The sequence below is a fragment of the Palaemon carinicauda genome, chromosome 36, assembly GCF_036898095.1.
Source record: "Palaemon carinicauda isolate YSFRI2023 chromosome 36, ASM3689809v2, whole genome shotgun sequence".
NCBI classification, from domain to species: domain Eukaryota; kingdom Metazoa; phylum Arthropoda; class Malacostraca; order Decapoda; family Palaemonidae; genus Palaemon; species Palaemon carinicauda.
In genome coordinates this window covers 51,229,021-51,235,777 of record NC_090760.1, presented here as the reverse complement: position 1 = coordinate 51,235,777, position 6,757 = coordinate 51,229,021, and positions in this window count along the sequence as shown.

Sequence of the window (6,757 nt, the reverse complement as noted above, 5' to 3'; positions counted from 1 at the left end):
AGATGGTCCCTTCGTAAGCTAAATAAACTTCTATTTTTCATACATTGTGGGTTATTTTATTTATATATATATATAAATATATATATATATATATATATATATATATATATATATATATGTGTGTGTGTGTGTGTGTGTGTGTATGCGTGTATGTGTGTATATGTATGTATGTATATATATATATATATATATATATATATATATATATATATATATATATATATATATATATATATATATATAAATATATATATATATATATATATATATATATATATATATATATATATATATATATATATATATATATATATATATATATATATATATATATATATTTATATATATATATATATATATATATATATATATATATATATATATATATATATATATATATATATATTATATATATAAATATATATATATATATATATATATATATATATATATATATATATATATATACTTATATATAAATATTGATATATATATATATATATATATATATATATATATATATATATATATATATATATATATATATATATATATATATATATATATATATATATATTCTAGTGTACACGTTTATTTATACAAAATGTGGATTTATTTGAATGTTTCTATGCTTACTTCTAAGGTTGAAGTTCGGGAGATGGTGAGAGATACTCATTATCAATCAGTCTTTTTCAAGCTATTATTCTAACTGCTGACAAAGGAATAAGAAACGACAAAAAAGTCAATGATCTATTCAAGTAAAATCCAGCATCGTAGAACATGGCCTTTTTTTGGAGTAATATGAGATGTATAATGGGATTTTAGCGAGATTTTTCATGCTCCCACCCAGTTTATTGATGCGTGTTATGAGTGTCATGGAAACCCTTTGTCAAGTATTGGTTTTCAGGTTTCTCTGTGAAAGTTGGCAAAAGAAAGATGTCTAGGATGCTTCTACAGAAAACCTTAGAACGCCTCACATAGAGAATATGTGTCATGCCCAGCTTCAGGTGTGTATCTGGAAGGAAGTCATGTAGACAGATCCTCTAAACCTCACCCCTACATAATTTGGCTGGCAAAAACAGGACCATTCGTGGTCTCTTTACATTGCTATAACTCATGCAATTGCCAGCAAAACTCCAATAGAAATTTTGAAGATAATGCGACGATTTGGTAGCGACAAGTCTGGTTTTGTGCAGAGTCTTCAGTGGTTTTATTGCATCTGTGAATTGTAATAAACATATGACGAGATAAGATATCAGTGATAACGAACACAGTTATAATAATGAAAATAATTCAGTGTTAACTGAAGAGTATTTTATATTTCCGTAGATTACTTATATGCGCTATTTTCGAAACCAAGGAGAATTTTAAAGAAAAATTATGTATTTGGTATAATTTATTGATAAGATTGAAAGAATAATGGACTCCAACAGCTTTATTTGGTTTCTTTGTTTAGATTGCATTGTACATTGATTTAGACTACTCGAATTTTTTTCAGATATTCCTTACTGAGAGCTCATTAACAACATGCGGGATCGATATCAACGATCATTTCGTAGATTCTTACTGATAAAAACAGTTATTTCTTGTCGACTATAAAAAGCCTGCTACATTTTTTTTTTCATGAATCCTATCAGGAATTACCTTTAACGTTAATAATTCATCAAAATTGTAACCATATGTACAATATCTTCATATAACAGCGTCCATAATGGTGATGATGTTGAATATTTCAAAACTTTCAATGATATCAACGTTGGCATCATTCAGATCTAAAATCAGGACCCTCTGAATAGGGAGAGTCAGTAAATAAAAAAGATTTTAAAAAATTTTAGGCAGATCATGTAACAAGCTTCAGAATACGGAAAATGCGAAAAGTGAGGATGAATTGTTCTAAGTGAGATTTTTTAGTTAACAACTGTTGTTTCAATATTGCAAACCAATAATAAATACAATATTATAAGGAGCAAATGTGTTTATTTGATAGTTACTAGAAATTTTAAATAACATTTGATTTATTGATATTTTTACTGAATCATCCAATAAAAATGAATAATTTTTTCTATAAAAAGAATGACAATCCTTATCCTGTGGGGCACTGATCAACAAACCATTTTATGCCCACGTGGGTTGAATACAAAATAATATTTACCATAATTTACTAACATTTGTTCCCTAGTGGATACAATTTGCAAACTATTTTCATTGCAAATATGATCAGCGGAAGCTGCTGTTACCTCGTAAATGAACATCATGTACTGCTATTTGCTTGTTTGTTTGTTCGTACATGCCAGAATGTTTGTTGTTTTCGATTTCGAAACCACTATCGCATTATAATCTCGGTATTTGGGATAGGGTGGAATTAAAAGTCAACGCTCTCTCTCTCTCTCTTTTTCTCTCTTTCTCCCTTTTTCTCTCTCTGTTTATATATATATATATATATATATATATATATATATATATATATATACATATATATGTATACATATATATATATATATATAATATATATATATATATATATATATATATATATATATATATATATATGCATATATATATATATATATATATATATATATATATATATATATATATATATATATATATATAAATATATATATATATATATATATATATATATATATATATATATACCTTTATGTATATGTATATATATTTATGTATATATATATATATATATATATATATATATATATATATATATATATATATATATATATATATATATATATATATGGATGGATGGAATGGATATGGATGGATGGATATATATATATATATATATATATATATATATATATATATATATATATATATATATATATATATATATATATATTTATATATATATATATATATATATATATATATATATATATATATATATATATATATATATATATATATATCCATCAATCCATCCATATCCATTCCATCCATCCATATATATATATATATATATATATATATATATATATATATATATATATATATATATATATATATATATATATATATATATATATATATATATATATATATATATATATATATATATATATGTATATATATATATATATATATATATATATATATATATATATATATATATATATATATATATATATATATATATATATAACGGATTTTGAGCGAAGCGAAAAATCTATTTTTGGGTGAGGTAGCCATGTTTTCCTGGTGGAAGTTCCTAAAAGGTAGCTTCTTAGGGTATATTTGACTACATTGATATTCCCAGAGAATTTTACCCTAAGGTATCCAGAATTCTAACTCCTAGAGCGAATATCCCTAAATAATCTCACAGGGATATCGCATAATATCAGAGGACGTATTCTTGACACGTCACATAGCTATCTTCACCCCGAACAGTATTAACGCTTCGAGAGGTTACAGTGACAAGAATCTGAAACGAGAATGAAAAGAGAGCTGCTCATAAGGCATATCTCCTATTCCGTTTCCAGTGTGTATCTGATGAAGGCGGTAGCGCCTTCTTTATTCCTTGCAGTGATATACGAGGTGCTACAGATACTGTATTAGAGGGAGGGGTCAATAAGCCCTTTTACAATAAGAGGAAGGGCGGGTCCATCAGGACGACATGGCTACCTCACCAAAAAAAGATTTTTTGCTACTCTCAAAATCCATTTTTTGGGCTCAGGCCATGTCGTCCTGATGGAAGTTTACCAGAGCATTACTGTATCTGTGGATTCTCAATCGGTGCCCTACTCTCAAGAAAGTATTTTCCTGGTCTGTCTAGACCTAGAGACCTATGATGTTACCGTCATACATCAGTTCATCTAAGCATGAACTATGTTAATGCTTCCTGCCCCCTACAGGGAAGAGTCGTACTAGACTCTGGAAAAAGTCTCGAGGAGTACATAATAACTATGGATGATGGAATGACAAGCTTGTATAGTGGTCTCGCCCTATACATTATAAAGCAAAGTTTGTATAAGAATCACCAATGTCAGTATTAATTCCCCAAAGTGACTACTCTTATTAACTATTGGATAACGAATGTATCCGCATAGGAACAAATTTTGCATCTCTGCCACTATCCCATTAGGGTACCACGTCAACCCTTCCTAAGGAAGGGTTAAAGTGAGTGGACTTTTGCTTGAATCAGGGAAAAATCTTGAAAGACATACCATGATAAAAATATCCATATTTTAATCTTAATGCTCAGTACATTTCTAATAATATGAGTGTGGGCGAATAAGACGCAGGGTTCACTATGAACTAGTTTATTAAAATTTAATAAACGTACATATCAGATCAACATTTATAAAATTTATAAAATGTGGATGATATGCGTTAAAGTATAAAGAAAAACGGTCAACAGAAAATCTTGTTTCGTCTACCAGGAAACAGATTTGCCACTTCAATTGAATTATTATTACTAATGATACACTCTGTATACTGTTTATTTACACAAGCGTAAGAAACGCTTGGCACAAGTGTCCGTATTATGCTATAGTTCACCAACGTCAATGGAACAGTTTTTAAGGACACTTTCGTGGCCTATCGCTCATTGTGTAGTAACATACAGTGACTACACACCCACCCTCTTAATTAATCGTCCCAAATTAATTACACTGTTCCTCGGAGATTCAAAACAGAAGGTTAAAGAATTCTACCTGCTGCTACCACAGACCTCTTGAGTTGCTCCACTTGCTTTGCATAGTGTATAAAGAACACCTTGGATGACTACCAGCCGGTGTACGAACAAGGATGTTCAAAGTCCATATGATTAAAAAAATTTTATGGAGGACGCAACTTTCCTCGGATCATGACTAGCGGGTGTACTGTCTGGATCCATTCTGCGAATAACACTGGTGATTTTTGCCCTTAGTTATAGATAACTTTGAACCCAGGGTTTCTCTTCTGAACAGCTGTCCTCCCATAAAGTCTGAAGTTCTATGAAGATAGACCTTTAGGCACTCCACTGGACATAGAGATGCATCTTCCTTCAGAGGGCAGATTCTCTAGGGACCCCACCTGTTGGTGGGTAGCTTGTTCCTGGTAAGAAACATTGGGTCTGGAAATAGATTCAGTTCTCCCTCCAAGAACTGGACGTGGCCTTCCTCTCTAGAGAGAGCCACTATTTCACTAACTCTGGCCCCCAAAGCAAGTACAAGCAAATATATGACTTTAAAGTCAAAACCTTCTAAGCGCATTCCTCATTGTTCATTATTTATACACAATGACGAATCTTATCTAATGACCATGCAAAGGGTCTTTGGAGGCGCTGAAGGGCTAAGCCTAGCATGGGCCTTTGTAGTTCATTAAGAACGTCGTTAGAAAGGTCGACTTGTAAGGCATATGGTATCTGTCTTGTCAAGGCAGGCTTGAACAATAGAATTGTGTTGGCTGCTAAACCTTGCTCATGAAGGTGAATGAAGAATGATATATAGGAATCTGTCGAGATTTCTTTTGGTTTCTTCGCCTTGACAAAGGATATCTGTTTCTTCCCTGAAGCCTTATAATGTCTTCTGGTTTCCTCCAAAAGTCTAAAGTGACTTTTAACAAAGAATCTTTTTCTCATTGCTAAGGAGAGAAAATCATGAGATGTAGGTTCCGTGTTTTCTGTGATGAAGCGAAGACAGTCGACTTCTGTACTCGCTGAGACAGGGATGGATCCGGTAGCAATACGAATTTTAGTCGTAGTTCCAATGCCAGAGGGAACCACTCGCTATTTGGCCACTTGTGGGCCACTATTGCTGCTTTCCCTTTGAAGGATCTCAGCTTATCGAAGGCCTTCAAAAGGAGGTTGTGCGGAGGGAACAAAAAAATACTGGACCATCTGTTCCAGTTTAGGGACATAGCGTCCACTGCCTCCGCTAGCGGATCCTCGTATGGGGACACATAACGATCTATTTTCTTGTTGTCTTTCGTCGCAAAGAGGTCTATCTGCAGCTGTGGGAATTGACCTGAGATGAAGGAGAACGATCCTGCGTCAAGGGACCATTCTGACTCCATAGGTGTAAACCTGGATAGAGCGTCCGCTGTCACATTGCAGAACCCTTGAATGTGAACTGCTGACAGGTGCCATTTCTTCTTTTCCGCCAAACGGAATATGGCCAACATCACTTGGTTGATTTGAGGTGACCTCGACCCTTGTCGATTCAGGCATCTCACTATCACCTCGCTGTCTAGAACCAGTCTTATGTGGGTCGAGTAGCGAGGAGATACTTTCTTTAGTGTTAGAAGTACTGCCATGGCTTCTAGAAAGTTGATGTGAAATGACTTGAAAAGATTGGACCAAGATCCTTGGACTCTCATCTGATGAGAGTGACCTCCCCAGCCTTCCTTTGAAGCGTCTGAGTGGATAGTTACTGACGGGTGAGGAGGTTGAAGAAGTATTGATTTCTTCAATTGCTTAGCATTGGACCACGGCTTGAGAAGCGTTCGCAGCCGAGTCGGTAGTGGTCTTATTAGATCTCTTCGCGCGTTTGATGCATATTTTCTCCAGACTCCTGTTGCATACTTTAGCTGTGCTCTTAGCACTGGATCTGTTATCGAAGCAAACTGTCGAGAGCCCAGCACTCTCTCCTGTTCGCGTTTTGATATCCGTTTGGATTTCAATAGTCTCTTGATAGATCCTGCTATTTCTTTCCTCTTCTTACCAGGAATGGAAAGTTTAAGGTGACTCCAAATTCCAGTGGATTCCCAACCACTGAAATTTTTGAGCTGGAGAAAGTCGAGACTTTTTGATTTT